This window comes from Microtus oregoni, unplaced genomic scaffold, assembly GCF_018167655.1.
Source record: "Microtus oregoni isolate MIOR12 unplaced genomic scaffold, Mior012 000023F_ref0000262, whole genome shotgun sequence".
NCBI lineage: Eukaryota > Metazoa > Chordata > Mammalia > Rodentia > Cricetidae > Microtus > Microtus oregoni.
Window position 1 is genome coordinate 28,261,170 of NW_024543082.1, and position 18,892 is coordinate 28,280,061.

Below are 18,892 nucleotides of genomic sequence, written 5' to 3' on the forward strand. Positions count from 1 at the left end.
CTCATACAGCTTTTCTTATATAAGGTTAACTGGAACACAGACTAACCAACCAAGGTCATGTTTGCTTGCTTCTGTAAAACATTTGGAGGGAAGACCTCTTAGAAAACAATTATACAGAAACAAAAAGATGGTGACTTTTATTTGTGAATTCTAGATAAATAATTGTGCTGATTATAAAATCACTGAGTGCCAGGCAAAGATAGAGCCCATCAAAAATAGATTACAAAGTTGAGTACATTAGGCTAGTTCAGTGTATGTCTAAACAAACACATGACAGACTGCTGAGAAACACAAATCATTGGATGTTTTGAGTCATGGAGGAGAATTTTTTTAACTTGTCAAAAACGATAAAATACTATTTTTACATACTATATTATTATCATTTATTATATACTATACTATTTCTCTTTTGACGTACCAAGAAATTGGGTCTTTTAGAACTCAGAAGTGGTGCTTTGGATGGCCACCCTTACATGCAACAGTTCTGTGAGGCAGAACGTTGAACTTAAAGAATTATGAATCACGATAAGTCTGTACATTTATACCGAACTGCTTTCCATGAATATATAGGACACAAAATTCCTGGGTTTCTCTCACCTTCAACCAAATACCACTCAAGACTAACTGGAGTAAAAGAATCCCAATTATAGTGCTGGCAAGGTCCTTCTGGGTTCTTTATTCTGAACAGATCATAAAGAAATAGCCAACAAGGTCATACCAAAATCAGCTGGGAGATGGCAATGTAGGTACTCCCAGGGAAAATCATTTGGTCAAGAGCGAGCCCAGTCTCACGGTTGAAGGATCTTCATGAAGAGGAACTCTGTGGTGTGAAAGCCATTCACAGAGCTGGGTCTGAGCTCCTTCTTCGGGAGAATTCCCTAAGATTTAGGCTACCTAAAGATAATAACAGGTTTCACCATGGGCTAGTGAGTCACTCGTTACTAAAGATACTTACTCTGCTCCCCAGCCTACTTGGCAGGATTTGCAGAGCAGCACTTAAAAACCATCGGCATCAGCTGGGCATGCCAATTCTGATCTTTCTGCTCTGCGCCAAAACCTCATTGTCCTCCCTTCCAGCAGGCCTCCAGGTGATTCCAACATCACTCGTCCATGGCCTCACACTTTGTATAGTAAGGAGAGAACACGAATGAGAAGCAGTTTTCCCTAAATGCAGTCCTGTGCTTTCATATCTACATATATGTACACATATCTATGTGTACACACATCCATATAGATATAGGTGTACCCACACACTCAAAGGTCCCTTCCAACCCTGTTTTGGGGGCAGATAGTTAATAACAGGGCAAGAGGTTTTATGAGGACATACCCAGTTCTGGAAGAAGTGTGACATCATGCTATTTTGAGGACCTTACAGTCATATCTTGAATACTAATTACACACAGCTTCGAAGATGAAGTTCACTTCTTTTTTTTGCGAGGTTGCTTCGAAACAAGGGTTTCTCCGTGTATCTCTGACCGTCCTGGAACTCACTCTGTAGACCAGGTTGGATTTGAATTCATAGAGATCTGCCTGCCTTTGCCTCCCTGAGTGCTGGGATTAAAGGTGCGTGCACGCACCGCCCAGCCATTTCTATTTAAAACAAAAACAAAACGGTACTCTCACCCTGAGCTTTGAAAGAAACCACAGCCAATAATTTACTAGTTTATGGTAATACAGAATGTGAATAAGACAGCTCTAAAGTAATTATTCACAATGATTTCTATAAAATTGAGTACCTGTAAAAGGAAACAGTCTCTCAAGGCCTCAAATGGTAGCTCTCCTGTGTCTTTCCGTTCTTTCCCTAGTCCTGCCGGTTCACCTGATACCCACCTGGAATCGATTGGTCATGTTTTGCTTTACTCCCCAACTCATCTAGTAAACTGGGTGTTTCGATCAGTTCTGAACCTTATACAAAACCTTCTCTGGAGAAATATACAGATCTGAATGTAGCCCATTTCTCAAACTGTAAGCATTCTCTAGTCTCCCTCTGGGAGAATATTCTATTGCAATGAACAAGGACCAAGGCAGACCTGCTGGCCCAAGTCTGTAATCCCAGCTATTCTAGAAGCTGGGACAGAACAGCTCCAAGGTCAGTCAGCCTAGACAACTAGTAAGATCCTGTTTCAACATAAACAAATAGCAGCGGGGCTGGGGAGAGAGCTCGGTGGGGAAGTGCTTGGCCGGCTTCAGTGAGGCCCAAGTTTCCCAGTGCTGGGCAAAGAAGGGAAAATAATAAAACAAGCAAGCAAACAAAAACCCAAACCACCTCTGCACTGCCTGAGTGAGTCTAGATCATTCCTTCAGATACTTTTAAAATAAAGGAATCAAGCTCAGAGAAAGCAGAAGTCAAGCCTTAAGATCTCTGTGTTAGAAACTGTCCTGCTTTTCAGGGCAAATCCATGTGACAACGTGTGCACCACTGTTAGATGATCTAACCGGAGTTATAAATGAGAGGTGCATCTTAATTTAGGCTACTAGCTATTTATTACAAATAAAGCATCAGTTATATATTTTCATGAAACCATACATTGTGTATTTACTTTCTAATGTCAGTAGATTAATAATTCTTTTTTAGACAAATAATTCTTATAGTGACAAATATTGACTAAAATTCAATATCTATTCAGTAAAATTAACTCAGAGCACTGCTTCAACCTCTGAAGTGACATCATTGACACTCCATAAACAAACTCCCAGTGTCTACTCAATGCCACCAGGGATACAGTGCCTCAGAGACATACATCAGCAAGCCATTCACGAGCATTTATCAAATTATGGCTGGGAGCCATCAGAACTAATCCAGACAGGGAAAGCAAGACACAGCTTCTGAAAGCTGAGTGTGAATCACATGAAACGAAACAACATGTGGTGACCAAGGGAGGCGCCATGCCCGGGGTCATGCCAACCTGAGTGGACTGCACTGCCAGCTGTGGCCAGGATGTCAACCAGGCCCTGGCTGCTGCTGGGGACCATGTCTGGGTCTGTAGGAAGGAAGAGCATTCCAGACAGAGGCAACAGCACCTGCAACCATTCCGACAGAAGCCTGAGAGCAGTCACCAGAAACAGGGCAGAGGGAAATCTATTGGCATTAGCTGCATTTTTGCCTCAAGGACATTAGAATAAGGTACGCCGTCATTCGTAAACACAAGTTGTCGCTAACCTTCAACCTTCACACTTACGCGAGCTCATATGAACCTGTGATCATGCAAACACACATACAAAAAATGACAAAAATCTTACGATAACAGATTTCTAGTTTATATGAACCTATGATAATGTTAAAAACAAAGCATTCTAACTGGGTGTGGTGGAGTACACCTTTAATCCCAGCACTTGGGAGCAGAGGCAGGTGGATCTCTGAGTTCAATCAAGGCCAGCCTAGCCTACAAGTTCCAAACAGCCGGGGCTACATAGAGAAACTCTGTTTGGGGTTTTATTGTTTTTTGTTTTTTGGTTTTTTTTTTAAAGGCATCCTAATGAGGAGGCAAATACATTTTTTTCTCTCTCTTTCAAGAAACACACTGACTGCTGGAAAATCAGCCGTGTGGAAAAGCAGATAAAATAAGGTTTCTCTGGAATGCTTGGTCCTATGCTCCGTCCAGAAAACAACCCAAAGTACAAACATAAAAACTGCCATTTTTTTTTTAAAAAAGAAAATAAAAAGGATTGTGAAGTATCTAGTGGGCAACAGAGACAATGTTAAGAGATAGGCAATTAAAGAACTCAGCAAAACGCCTAAGACCTAGTAACTGAAAATAAGGATCTATCTATTTGTGTTTGCTGCGTTTTTTAGATCAAGGGCATTAGAACAAGGTGTACTGCCAAGCTATATAAAATCCTCTAATGGAATTCCTGAGCTTTCAACATTTTTATAAACAAACATCAAAAAAAGGGGCCAACCTCAAACATTAGATATTTCGAAATATATATAACAATTTACTGAATGTCCACAATTTTCAAAAGAAGTGCATTTCTCTCGGGGTTGTTTGAGATGATTTCCAACAAAATACGCACCATTCCCAAGGTGGGAAATCAAAAGAAATTAGTGTTTCCAACCTAAGAAGCAATGCCCGCACACTGGAGTCTCCATGGAGTCCAGGTACTTGGTGCTGTTTTCACAAAGAACTACAAGAATGCTCTAGCACATTCCATAGGCAAGGCAAGATAGTGCCTCTCAATTCCTGGATGAAGCCCAAAAAACCCTGCCGGGCTGAGGGAAAACCCTCCCAGGCTTCAGCAGACCTGAAATCCCATTAGCACTTTAGTAAGAAAACCTGCCAGAGAAAGGGAGCAGTGACATATTTGTGTTCCTCCGCCGCTCCCTTCCTCATCCCCCTCTTTATACTCATCCGTCCATCCTAGATCTATTACTACCCATCCATTTAGCATCCACCACAGAATCTCAGGATGCATGGGTTGAGCTGAAAACAAGGCCACCTGTCAGGCAAATCCCTAGTTACACAATTAAACACAGTTAACCAGAACATAAACAGAACCTTTGGTCCTGCCCTTGACCTCGGAACTGCTTGTCCCAGGTATGGTGCTTTATAATTTATGTTATGATAAATACATATGTTGTCTAGAAGATACAAATAGCCTAAAACTCCCTCCCTTTTCTCCAGGTATAAATGCCAAGAACTAGAAGCTAAAGCCAATCGATGGCCTAAGAAATGAAGAAAAAATAAAAAAATAAAACATAAATGAATAAATAAAAACCAGAAGACAAAACTAACCTTTTTAAACTTCTGCAAGTTTTATGTTTGGGGCTTTAAGTGCCCTCAAGATGTTCCCATAGTCACTAACAGCACAAGCTGGAGAGTGCACATCTTCTCTGCAGCCACTCTAGGCTCAGGACGTCCTTAGAGACTAAAAGATCGCGCTCAGAGCATAAAGAATTGCTGCGAGCTGAGTCCCTAGGCCCGGAAAGCAGGGCACCAGCACAGAGCTCAGGAATTGGGCCATGTCTGCGGACTTACCCTGGGGATTGCAAAACAGTACCTTCCTTGTGGTCACACTAGAAACTTAGCCCCAAATAAAAGCTAGATTAAGTATTACGGCAGTTTGAACCCAGTCTTTGCTGGGGTGGGGGGTGGGGCAGAAAGAAACCCCTCCAGTAGACTCATAAGCTTTGCACAGTTCCTTGCTAATGAAAATCTCATTGTCAAGCTGCTTTTGAGTGGAAGGCTTTATTTTCTCAAATGAAAAATGTTCTTTAATATGCCTAAGTTCAGCAGAATGAAGCCTCTAACCACAAGACACCAAACCATTCGGAAAAGGGGGCCTTTGTTTTAAAACGCAACCTTCCAGGTGTTTTGCTTTATTTTGTTTTGTTTTCAAAAAATTATTCTGGAGCAGAGAAATGGGAAAATTGCACCCGCCATATTGGGCCTGGGGAAAGACCTGTTCAGAGAGAGCCAGTTGAAAGGTAGAAAGGCTGGTACTCAAAGTTCATCTGTATCTTAATCAAGAAACCAAGGTGGGGGGATCTTGAAAGTGCACTTGAAACACTGATAAGGGAGAAGGCAAAGTCACAAGGTGATACTGAACCCTGTCACCCAGTGGGGCTCTTTCAGACACGGAGGGACAAGGGGCCAGAGAGGAAGCCTGGGAACTTAGGCAGAGGCTGCCTCTGAACACCCAGAGAGGCAAACCTGAGCCCCTGAGCCCCTGAGCCCCAGAGCCAGGCGAATGCCAGTGATGCCCAATGAGAGGCAGGGCATCAGCACCCCACAAGACCCTCTCTACCAGTGTCCTGCAGACCCACTGTCCAGGGCTTCAGGAATGGAGTGACATGGGATAGGGGACTTAAAGCAATAGACAAATGCTGTCTCACACAGTTCTGAAGTCTAGAAGCCCGAAAGAAAGGTGTTGGCAGGCGCATCTTCCCTCTGAGAGTCATGGTGATCCTTCTCTCTGGCTCTGTGCATTGTGCTTTCAATCTTGAGCATTCTGGGGCTTATAAACACATCCCTCCAGCCTCTCCCATCACCTGGTGTTTCCACCAGGCCTCCAACCTTACACCAGTTAATTGCTTTAAGGGCCCATCCTATTCCAGTGTGAGCTCCTCTGAATTACATCAGATTCAACCCTGTTTCCAAATAAGACCGCACCACTGACCAGGTGCTCCCATTTTAGGGTTGACAAGAGGTAACACCTTCCCAGGGAGACTAGGCCCTCATGACACAATGGAGTCTTCAGAGTGCACAGGTACTAACACCAGTGCTAAATGGACGGAGCCAAAACACTATGAATCTTGAGGGAAGCCAACATAACGGTCATATAGGAGCGGAAGTGGCTGGTTAGGAGCAGGTGGTGCCCTCCTGAAGCCAGGAACTCCACTGCTTCATCCAAGGCAGCCGGCCTGGGTCTGTTTACTGTGGGGGAAATTTATCAAGATTTACTCATATGGGTTGTGGGGTCCTCGACACATTTAATGTATCTCCATAAATCAAGATTTACTCATATGGTTTGTGGGGTCCTCGACACATTTAATGTATCTCCATAAATCGTTAAAGAAAATAATATCGTCCAAGACAAAGGGGTCTTGGCAGCCCCGTTGAAATTTCACAGGCGAATCATTGACCCCGTGTCACACAGCGAGGGCTCAGCACCTCCTTACAGACAGCTTAGACATCTGCCTGAGTGATCAGTTCACCTAAGAGGAACAGCTCCCAGGAGGCCAGTGTGGAACTGGAAATGCAATGCAGTTGGCTTCTAAGAAGAATATAAGTGCCAAAAGCCTGTCTGTTTGAACCGGCAAACTGGCAAGTTCTATAAGCAAAGCGAAGACTGATAATGTAGCGTCTGTTTGATAAGCACGGGCCCATAAGAGTGCACTACCCTGCACAGTGCTGGCAATGTGCTGAGATACCTGCTTTCTCTCTATTTTCCTGCCCTCCTTGCAGAGCTCCCCCTCGCATGCCATCCCCAGGCTAATTACAGCTCAATGAACTGCCAATGTTCTTCCTTTCACATCTATGTTTTTCCTAGGGCTTTAAGCTCTTATGGCTAGAATGTGCTGGGTCCTATTGCTCAATAACCACCAAAATGAAAAACACCTAAGCAATGGTAGCATTAGTAAACCTCAGATTTGGGGAGCAGAGAAGGTTTTCTAGAATTAAATATAATGCGGACATTTAGCATCAGGTAATACATACACAGTGAATAACAAATTCTTTCTTCATCAGTTCAAGGGAGAGGAGGGAAGTGAAATTTAACTGCAATGCTAACAAATCTATATAAAGCATAATGGACCAAAATTTGCATATAAATTACGAAAAATATAATTATGCAAAAGGAATCTGTAGATGGATACATACAGCTTCTATTACATAAGATCTTAGTAGCACAAGTTTCAAAGCATATACTTTCATGAAAGCTATTGATTGCTCCCATTGGATGTCACTACTATCACATGGCTTTTAGACTCCTACACCTCAGAAAGCACAAGTAATAAATAATATTTCTATCTTTGAAACTCCTAATGTGGGTTAATAATAACATTTCAATCATTTTCTTGTAAGAGCAGCAGTTAAAAGGGAGCTACTAAATGCCAGCTATAAAGCTCAGATCCATGTTTGGAACAACATGTAGAATTTAACCATTATGAACTGCCTATGTAGAGCTGTGTCCCTAAGTGCATAGCCTTAAGGGGAAATATAAGTAAATATATAGGCCACAGGCCTTAATTCTGATCAAGTTGGCTTCCACAGCCTCTAATATTTCATATCTAGAGGTGCTCAACTTTGAACATTCTGCTCTAATAACGCTAAACTTGAAGCAGTTCTCAGACACTAAGTCATGCCTGAGTACCTTTGATAAAGTTTCTGAAACACTGTCTCCACCCTCCTGCCTCCCACCAAGCCTCCTTCTAGAATTCTGCTCTTTAAAGAGGACTACCTTATCTATTGATACCCCAAATTTGGCTAAAGGTACATAGTGTGGGAGGTCCTTCTGTCTATTCTGTTGCTTTTATTGGTTAATGAATAAAGAAACTGATTTGGCCTGATAGGGTAGAACAAAGCTAGGCAAGGAAGACTAAACTAAATGCTGGGAGAAAGAAGGGTGGAGTCTCAGAGACACCATGTAGCCCCACTGGAGACAGACGCCAGAACTTTAGCCAGTAAGCCACAGCCATGTGGCGATACACAGATTAATAAAAACAGGTTAAATTAATATGAGTTAGCCAATAAGAAGCTAGAGCTACTGGGCCAAGCAAAGATTTAATTAATACAGTTTTTGTGTGATTATTTCGCAGCTTAGCGGCCGGGAATCAACAAGCAGCCCTCCTTGCAACAGGTACAGAAGAGTCTAAGAAAGTAGGTACACATAAAGTCATGTCAAAACCAGGGGTGAGTATAACTATATGTGTATTTCTGTGTGTGTGTGTGTGTATATATGTGTGTGTGCATATATGTGTGTATGTATTTCTGTGTGTATGTATATATATATATATATATATATATATATATATATATATATATGAGATAAAGAAATGCTATGTGAATGTTTTCTGTACTGGAATAGGAATTTTCATAGGAAGAGTGCTTGAGCAGAAAAGTTTTAAAAAAATATGATTTTTTGTTTCATTTTGTTTTGTCTTGTTTTGGTGTTTCCAAGACAGGGTTTCTCTCTTAAACAGTTCTGGCTACCCTAAAACTCACTCTGTAGACCAGGTTGGCCTCGAACTCACAGAGATCCGTCTACCTTTGCCTCTGCCTCCTGAGTAGTGGCATTAAACGCATGTACCATCATCACCCAGCCTAAGAATATGGTTCTTTAGAATGTCAAAGAACTCTGCCCACCAGTTTTGTTAAAAAAAAAAAAAAGGCTTTTGTAGTAAGTAGGCAAGATCTATCCTCCAAAACAGTCAAAGTCTGCAATCGTGTATACCCTATGCTCAAACTGCATGATGGTCTCTTATATCCTAGTTATTTAAAATAGGAATTTTGATAAAATAGAACTAAGTCCTTTGATGTTTACCTGAAGTATTGGCTCCAAATATCAAGGCATTTGACAGCAGTGTCTGTTACAAGACCCATCTACTGTAGAAAACTTCAAATCATCACACCCTGTTAAAATTATAAACTAACTCCTGTTAAAACAAAGAACTGCTCATCCACTTGAATGCCTAGATTAAAATTCTCTTGTCTTTTGTTTATTTATCTTATTTTTTACATTTATTTATTTTGGATTTTTGAAACAGGGTTTCTCTGTGTAGCTCTGACTGTCCTGGAACTCACTCTGTAGATCAGGCTGGCCTCTGAGATCTGCCTGCTTTTGTCTCGAGAGTGCTAGAATTAAAGGCGTGAACCACCACAGCAGAATTGATTTTTCTAGTGCGTTTATTTGTGTGTGTGGTGCAAGGGTTGAGCTCTGTGCCTGTGCATGCTAGGAAAGTACCAGTGGGTGACAGCAGTTATCCAAAACCTGACTCCACCCCCACTTCTCGCCAATCTTTTCCTCCACTCAGCTCTGTCTGTTCTAATAAGGAGAGCTTTTCATGCCTCAGGGCACTAAATATGTCTCCCACTAAGTAAGTGCCAAATGGGTATTTAGGAAACACCGGAATAAGCAGTTGGAACTTAATAAGTCATGAAAGTGTGACCTAAGAAACTGCTTGGGGGAAAATGCATGAAACTATAAAGACGAAGCTTGTAAGCTTTTTCCCCCCTCTTTTCTTGGCTTCATACATGTTATGTGACCCAAAATTTGAAACATGGGCTAAGCTGTCCATTCTGGCCTTGACCTTTCCGACTTTCTGGTCTCAGCCTCCAGAGCAGCGGTGAGAATCGGCCTGAGTCACCAGGCCCAGCTGAGAAGTCTTACTCCTAATGAGTCAATTAACTGCAATTCCTGTTGATGGGACACTGAAACGCCTCATTAATGCAGCCACAACCCTGAGTAGCCCAGCACAAATCACCATCACTCGGGAGTTATGAAGCTGTTCTGACAGTCTGCTGCACATGAGAACAAGGATGAGGACATTCACCCACGGGCATCGACTACATCCCACCTCCTCCAGCATAAACACAACGCAGTTTCCAGGAAAAGAAAACTTATTTTTCCCTACAGTTTTGGGTGTTTTTCTTTGTCATTTGGCTTTTGGTTCTGTTCTTGTTTGGTGATTGGTTTGTTGGTTTTTTTGTAAGATGACTCTCTTGTGTACCCCAAGACAGTCCTTAAATTTTTGATCCTCATTCCTCAGCCTCACAGACTCAAGGGGTAGAAGTAGGTGCAACCACCATCCCTCAGCTTAGGGTTTCAACTAGCATAAACAGATTCATGGGAAAGACCTGTTTTCTCTAGTGGGAGGGGCTTTTCAAATAACACACTGAGAATCACAGTAACTACCAGCATGAATGCTGATCATGACAGTTTTGTAACTGAGCCGATATTATAACACTAATAGATAGAAGCATTAGGTAGGTGATGGCTGATTTTGGTTATCGACTTGGCATACCCAGGAGGAGGAAATCTCAACTGAGGAATTGCCACCATCAGTTAGGCATCAACTACGACACTGTGGGAGGTGTCGTCCTTGAGTAGGGGGACCTGGGCTGTTTGGAAAGGTACCTGAGCAAGCCAAGGGAAGAGGCCAGGAAGCATTATTCCTTCAGAGTTTCTGTTTCAAGCTCCTGCTCTGAGTTTTCCCTCAATGGTGGCCTGCCACTCAAAAGCCAAATGAACCATTTCCTTCTCATGTTGATTTTGGCCATGGTGTTTATCACAGCAACATACAGCAACGTGGAACAGTCACGTTGTCTGGCAACCATCTGCTATCTCTACATGCTGACCACGATGACAGGTGATTGAAGATGCTGGGATGAAAACAGTGGGGCCCTTGTGCTGTCCTCTCAAACAGGAACGAACTCTAGGTTTCGGGCCACGTCGTGCCACGTATTAATCGAGAGAACACGAATACAAAGTTGAGCAAATCAAGACCACAGGGAGTTAAGAAACTGACACAGGATGATTAAAAGTTCTGGGCTACACAGCAAGACCCCATTTTAAAAGGGGAGAAAGTGGAATCAAACCCCAAAAGCAGAGGATGGAGAGATGGCTTAATGCTTAAGAACACTGGGTCTTCCAGAAGACCCAGGTTCAATTCCCAGTACCCACATGGCCACTCACAACTGTCCATAGCTCCCGTTCCAGGGGTTCTGCCACCCTCACACAGACACATGCAGGCCCAACACCAATGTACATAAAAATAAAAATATATCATTACATTTTTTAGATGTCAAAGAAAAGCAGATAGTGGATATATAGTGAGAAATGAACATATCAAAGAATCTCAAAAACAATTTTCTCTCTAAAAACTAGGCTAGTCTTTCCCAGTGGGTGGTATGCAGGTCACATGAAATCATCTGGAATTAAAGAATAATTGGAAGTTTACAAGACATCTGAGCATTTCTGATAAACCAGCACTACTATTTTATCAGAAATAATAAGTCTCAGATCTGTGGACTACTCTCACACATCCAAGATCGTGTCTAGAGAAGGATGGAGAAGGAACTGTCACAGATAGTGCCTTCCCATGACAAAGAGACAAGATTTCTGTACAAAGAACCTAGATGACAGACTGCAAAGAGGATAAGATATAAATTCAGGGAAGCCAAAGCCTTTGAATTATTTAGAATATTGCCACTCTCAGAAGCGACTGTCTTGCTAATTGTTTTCAGCTATGACTCAATTTGAATAGATAATTAATTTCTGGTATCTGGATTCAGACATTATCAGCCAATCCAAAGGCTTCACAGGGACATGGGGCATTTCGTTCGCTGTAAAACAAATATGTGAGAATCTTTCAGAGGCTCTGAGACATACAGTGCAGGGTCTTTGTGCCCTGCCCCTGGGTACACCTAGGCCTATGGCTGGGATGACAAAGAAACTCCAGGATTGACTGTGAGCCAACCACCCGAGGCTACAGCTCTGTGCAGTGTGTGTATGTGTGGGGGGCGATTTAGAATTCCCTGGGAAAAGGCAACCTGCAATTAAGTATCTCCAGCAACTTTCCTTCAAGCTCCTGCACCAGTTTGATGGCCCCATAAAATCTGCCAGTCTTCTGTATCCTGAACACCATCTCTGCGCCACTGTTTCCTCTCTCTTGGGGCAACGTTTTCCAGCATCTCTTCCCACACTGACCTTTCCTTTTCCAAATACTCCCATCGACACATCTCTGAACCTTTGCAGCTGCTGTTTCCTCTACCTGGAATGGCCTTCCTTCTGCTCTCCACTTGACTGGCACCTCCCTCAATCACATCTCGTCTAATAGCCCCGCTTCAGAGAGGCTGGCAGCTGTCCTCCATCCCCTCTTCACCTCACCTGCACAGTGCACCACCCTTACAATGCCCATCCCATCTGAAATGTGCCTTTCATTCACTTCTACCTTTGCTACGGATTCTGATTCCCATGAAGCTCTACAAGAACATAGGGCTTGGGGCTGGAGAGATGGCTCAGAGGTTAAGAGCACTGGCTGCTCTTCCAATAGGTCCTGAGTTCAACTCCCAGCAACCACATGGTGGCTCACAACCATCTGTAATGAGATCTGGTGTGCAGACATCCATGCAGACAGAATGCTGTATACATAATAAATAAATAAATCTTTTTTAAAAAAAAAAAAAAGAACATAAGGCTTTTGTTTTGTCTGACACTACACTATGCAGCCCTCCTCCTCTAAGAACCCCTCTTGCTATATAGTACATACTAAGTTGTATTTACTGTACCTGAAGAAAGCCCTACCTTATGAGTGACCACAAGTGCAATGAGGCAGCTGAGATCCACTGGGAACTGCTTCCCTCTGTTGTCTCACCTCCTAGGGCAGCTCCCTTCCTTCTCATCCCAACTCCAAGCCAACTTCCACAACCGGGAAGGAAGAATGACCCTAGAGGAAATAGCTAGCTTTTCTGCGTCTCATCTGGAGGCCTTAGTTCTCACCATATTTCCCTTCCATTCTCAATGAGATTAAAAAGCACATAAATGATTAGAAAGTCTTCAAAGTATTTACATGCGACTGAAAAAAATGATGTCATCTGTATATGTATGTCCACATATATGAGAAGAAAGAGAAATTGGGAAATAGGACCTTTCTACTCTGTTTTTCAACATTTATGATAAGGATTCCTAAGAGATGCTTGATTTCCTCCCACTTTTTCCCAATTTCCCATGAAAGGAAATCCCCTGGCATCTGATCCAAAAGTGTGGCAAAGAGAGAGATAGGTCACAAATTCCCACTGTGATGACCAAGAAGAAAAATTCCAAAATGGAAGAAAACAGATCTTGTGGCTCCTTATTCTCAGCCTCATAACTTCTCTCCCAGAATCTCAGCCTTCCTTAGCCTGGGTGGACATGGCAAGGTCTTGATCAAGTCTGAGGTAATTACAATAGGAGGCATCGCCATCAGGAAAGAGCTCCTTCCACTCATGAAAAGCAAGTCGCCACTATTTCTGACAACCCAGTCGGTCACCAGTGAGAACTGACACACGCGATGCCATTGTACTCTTCTGTCACACATGTCAAGCTTGCTCCACACCACTGTACAGCTTTGGGATCAGATCTCTTCTTCCACCACGTGGGTCCCCAAAAAGGATCTCAGGCGTGATCGGAAGCACCTTTACCCATTGAGCCATCTCTCTTCCTCCAATACATTTTCAAATCCTAAGTGCTAACTCAGAACTGTGGAGTATGCTGTTATCCATGTTAGTAGGAGTATGCAAGAAAAAGGTTCATTTTATTGTGGCGGATGAGAATGTGATTTTGAAAGACTACGGACAGGCAAGACACAGCCGACCTTTGAAGGAAAGGAGCTTCTTGCTATATTTTCAGGAAGCAAAGAAGTTTAGACTATAACCCGGTGGAGTCAGCTGACTGCCTAGATTGGTCAGATACAGTGTCTCCACGGGTGCATTAAACTCTGCAGAAGAAACAAAGTCTGAGAACGTCAAATGGAAAGGGCACCAAAGCGTGCAAATCATCTCTCCAAGCCTCTCTGGAGTGTAGGGAAGAACCACCAACCAGATCCAACTACAGTGTGTGTGTGTGTGTGTCTGTGTGTGTGTGTGTGTGTGTGTGTGTGGTGTGTGTGAAGACGTAAACAAAGAACGGAAGAATTTGTGAAGAATACATGCTGTGCCATCTACAGGGTTCCATAAAGATGTAAAATGGACAGACTTTCACAGGATGCATCCCAGCTCCGCTTAAAGAAGTCTTCTTTTTTAAGCTTTGAAAGTGGGCTAAATGTTTTGTCTCAGCATTGCTGGGAAAATGAAATGAAATGACATGTGAGAACACACCGGGGACCAAAGTGGGTGCCCCACACACATTCCATGCTGCCAGGCCCTCCCTCTTCAGGGGGCATCATCTAGGTTAAAGGGATGTCCCCAGCCCTGTAAAGGAGCATCATTTCCACGAAAGCCATCTGGAGTCTGCGTGATGCGCTGACAACGCTTATCGGGGAGTCTAGGAAGCAGGGCGTTCTTCATTTGTGCTTCACAATGTGGAACACGGAAATATCTCTAACTGAAGAAGGGGCTGTGGAATCCCGCCCTCGGCCACTGAGTTCTGGAATGGGAAACTTGAGATTTACAACTTCACAAAAGATAGACTGATGCATGTTGATTGCATTCTTCTGTCAGGCCCATATATTCTTTTTGATTTTTTTGTATTGATTTGGGACAGAAGAAAAAAAAATTGGTAGCTGCCGTCGGTCTCGTCACAGTCCCATTTAGCTGTATCACTACTACCTCATGATCCAGAGGTACCCGAAAGTGATCAGGGACTGTGCAAGAACATTTTTCAAGGAAAGGGCTGTTAAGCAATGAATGCCCACTCGGCCTGTTCTATATTAGCCTTAGAGGCATCTTGGAAAAACAAATCAGATTCATATAAATATTTCCTACAAAAGTTCCCTTGATCCAAAACTGCTTTTATCTGAGGAGCCTCTGAAATAGCCAGCCTTATTCAAAGTCAAAGTAACTAAGGGTTTTTTTTTTTAAATTTTTGATTTTTTTCTGATCTTGATTGGAAAAGCAATCCTTGGAGAGATGAAAAGGAGGCAACGGGAACCCATTAGCAAACATCAAATCAGGATGTTTTCTGATGAAAAATAACTGGGTATCTTGGTCAGGCCTTCCCAAATGTTTAACGACACCGTGTGAACAAAAAGATAGTTCTGTGGTCAGAAACTGGAAGAGAAAGTTCGATTTGAAGACCCGCACAGTTAAATAGACAGGTAAGCCTAATAGAGGGGGCCACAGAGATCTGAGGATGTGTTCAGTAAGAGGCCCGAAGGTCAGCAGGATGGGGCACCAGAGCCAGGAAGGTTCTGCCATTCTAAATCATCCTCTCACCATGGTACTAAGGTGGTCGGTCCTCTTATAAACAAATTTGACTTCAGAATTTAGACTCTGTGTTGTTTCCGATAGGCTAGCACCTATGTACTTCCCGTCCCAGCCCACACACAATTTTTAAACATTATCTTTCAACAGAATTCTTCACCCCAGCCTGTCCTTCTCCCGGCTTTTTCTAAAGATCCTAAAAGAAGACGCTTCGAGTTTCTTTAGTTTCTAGAATTTGCTTTTTATAGACTTTCTTTTAACCCAAAATAACAGTGCACAAGAAAAGAGCTGAAGCCCACGGAAGCTCCGGAGGCAACGACAGCAAAATAACAAGTTTCTTCTCCCTTATCTTAAAAATTCACCGCAGCTCAAACAGCAGTTTTCTCACCGTCGCCCTTTGTTCCAAATAAGCTGCCTCGGTATTTTGTTAGGTTTAGTTTTAACGTGGCAAGGAGGATTTCTCAGGAAACTTTGTATGGTAAGAGAGAAGAAGAACTCTCACTTGCCCCTCTCACAAACAATGGTGAACGAGGAACCGACCCAGGTCGGCCTCCCAACTCACAGAGTCGGAGGAGATCACAGGCACAGGGGAGATTAAGGAGAGGAGGGTCCTGGTGCTCCGGGGTGCTGATCTCCCAGGTTTCTTCCTAACAGCTCCAGGATACCAAGGACACTACAGTAGAGCTACCGATCAGGCACCCCGCACACCCGGTTGACTGGAGGGTCTCAGGGCCCTATGGCTTCGGCATCTCTAGGGGCTGGCAGGGGACGGAGGGAATGAGAGCGCACAAAGCCCCCTTCCCTACTTCTCAGCGGCTGCAGAGCCGGAATGTCTGGACAGCACCCCCAAACCCCGAGCTGGGTGTGGGACGCAGTCTCCCAGCACCCCTAGTCAAGCAAACCCACACCGCGGCCAGCCGCAGAGAGTTACCCGCCGAGGCCCGGGCGCGATGACCGCAGAGACATGTGCGGGACTCCACGGCCGGGGCTCTCCGCTCTCCGCAGCGCGCAGCCGTCTGTCCCGCGGCGCCTGTCGTATCGGGTCCCCGAGCCGGGGACAAGCGGAAGCCTGAGCGAGGTGGCACGGACACGATTCCTTCTCCCTAGATGTGGCCGGGGAGCGGAGCAGGGCGCTGCGGCGCCGGGAGTCCGAGACGGCCGCCGGTCCCCTTACTGTTCGCCGCGCCGGCTCCGCGTCCCCGGCGGCTGCGTGCGACGCGGCTGGAAGCTCCTCCTTGCCGCTGGCGCCGGAGGCACGGTGGCCGCCGCCCCCAAGTTCGCGCCGAAAGTGCTGTGCGGAGGGCTCAGAGACCCCCGGCCCGCAGCCGCACCACGGGGCTCCTACCTTTAGGGCGGGGTCCGCTCGCTCCTGCCCGGAGTTCAGGACAGGAAAATCACTGCGAAGGGAGGGCCCGGGAAGGGCGGCGGGTAGCTTCAGGACAAGGTAGGAGGATTGATTTCCAGAGCCAAGAAGACACTCCCATCCCGCCCCAGTTTGTTTGGAAAGCTGCGGGAGCAAAAGCGGGAGGCTATGAGGGATTCTCCCCCTTGGTGCTTTACAGGAGGCAGAAATCAACAGAGTTTGGTCGCTGCTTGGACTGTCTGTGACATCAGACACAGCAGGCATTTTGGTCCCTAGCAGAAAGGGAGGGGTGTTCACAAAGCTACACAATTTCCAGACTCTGGTCTTCAAATACAAAAGTGTTAGTGTTAGAGGGAGTAGCCCTAGACATTTAGTACATTTTGTATCTTTCAAAACAGCTGTTACCTCAGTAAGAATGAAGGTTGGGCTCCCTCTCCCCTTGTATTTCCTTCCCCTTCCTTCCTTCCTTCTTCCTTCCTCCCCTCCCTTCCTCTCTTCCTTCCTCCCTTTTCTTTCTTTCTGTAGCTCTCTCTAGGACAAAGTCTGTGTTAATAATGATCTCATACTTGCATAGTTCTGAATGCTCTTAAATTTCAATGTTGGTCAAATAATTCATTGTTTAGTATTCAGTTTACAGCTCAAGCCTTTGGGCTCTGGTCAAATAATCACATGCAATCAAATGACCCTCAGGAGAGAAGAGCTACTGACTGGGAGGAAAGGAGTTGAGTGTTATTCAAAGCTGATAATGTGTCAAGTCCTGTAACAAAGTCTGTCATCTGTGATGGACCATCTGGTATTTGTCTTCATTATACCAACAACCGTAGGAAGTATCACTTGTTCTTCCAATCAAAACATGAAAAGTGCTCAGATCCTTCATATTCTCTGACCTTTCTACAAATTGCCTTTGACATAACTCACACAGCTTGTGTAATTATAAGCTTGACTCTTGGGACACCAGGTTAGCCAAAAAGATTGCTGGAATTTGTCTATCTGGATAAATTTTTTTGGAGAATTTCCACACACTTTCAGTTTCTGCTGAGTTCTATGTGCTCTTCTTCATCATTTTTGAATTTAAACCTGATTCTGCTTTTTCCCTTCTTATCCTCCAGGTTTTGTTTATTTGGTTGTTTTTTGTTTGACAGCACCTTCATACAGCATCTAAGCTGGTATGGAACTCTAGACCACCTTTCTTCAGACTCTGGAGTACTGGGATGCACCCGTCTATGTGGTGGTGGAGTGGAGAGGGGTATTCCTAAATTCTCCTCCATTTTATTTTTATGTTGTCGTTGCTGTTTATACTGAGTCTTTTTATTTTCCTGTGTAACCCAGGCTGGTCTCAGATTCACGGTCATCCTCCTGCGTCATTCTTCCAAGGGCTTACATTACGCTCATGCACTGTACTCCTAGACTTTTTTTGTGTGTGTGTGTGTGAGCCATCATGTGGTTTCTGGGAATTAAACTTAGAACCTCTGGAAGAACAGATTGCACTCTTAACCACCAAGCCATCTCTCTAGCACCGTATGCCTAGGTTTTTGAATCTGCAAAGAAAGATGCTATGGTGGAGGCATCTGCCTGCATTTAGGTGACCTCCATAACTGTTCATGTTCTGCAAAGACCCGGGGTTAACAGCTGCTCACCTATCTTGGAATGCTGCCTTTCCTGCTGACCTGTTTTGTGACCTTAGCCTACACATGCTTCCATTTTGATTAGCTGTGAAGTGAAACAAGACAAACTTTATAGTGCTTATTAGGAAGATTAAAACACAATGGTGGAAGAAATTCTAGGCCCTGTGTACCTAGACCATCAGTACCACAAGACCTAGACCATCAGTTCAAGAAGTAAAATGTAAACTTTTAAAATAGCACAGAGAATATGAGCTACCAGTCATGAGCCACCATGAGTCAGCTGCCCTTCATGGTGCCTCAGCTCCTCCCTGAAAACCAGAATTATCTATGGTTAGAAATGAAGAAGTTGGGACTGGGATTTAAACACAAGTGCTAGAGACCAAATATTCTATTTTTGTTTTAAAGCATGTAACTTATATATGGAAAGTTTTCATCTGTATAATACTCATTCTGAAAAATTGAAGACATTATTGTATGGGTACACAGCAGTGATTATGAAGGTATTTTGAGTTCTCATGAAAGATAATAAAAGATTAAGTCAGGTTTGTAGGTTGCTAGCTTTTAAT

The 18,892-nt window shown here is 43.9% G+C and overlaps 1 protein-coding gene across 5 annotated transcripts in view; it reads right to left on the reverse strand.

The window, feature by feature from the left end:
* St3gal6 (ST3 beta-galactoside alpha-2,3-sialyltransferase 6) overlaps positions 1–16,793 on the reverse strand; it is a 56,512-nt gene extending 39,719 nt beyond the window's left edge. For 2 of the 5 annotated variants that reach the window (XM_041672885.1, XM_041672880.1), the window contains exon 1: positions 16,270–16,663. The gene's annotated coding sequence lies outside the window, so the exon portion shown is untranslated. Of the gene's footprint in view, positions 1–718; positions 858–955; positions 1,122–16,269; positions 16,664–16,683 lie in introns of those variants that run through there. The other 3 variants (XM_041672881.1, XM_041672883.1, XM_041672882.1) reach the window with 3 other exon arrangements.
* Positions 16,794–18,892: the final 2,099 nt, after the last annotated feature.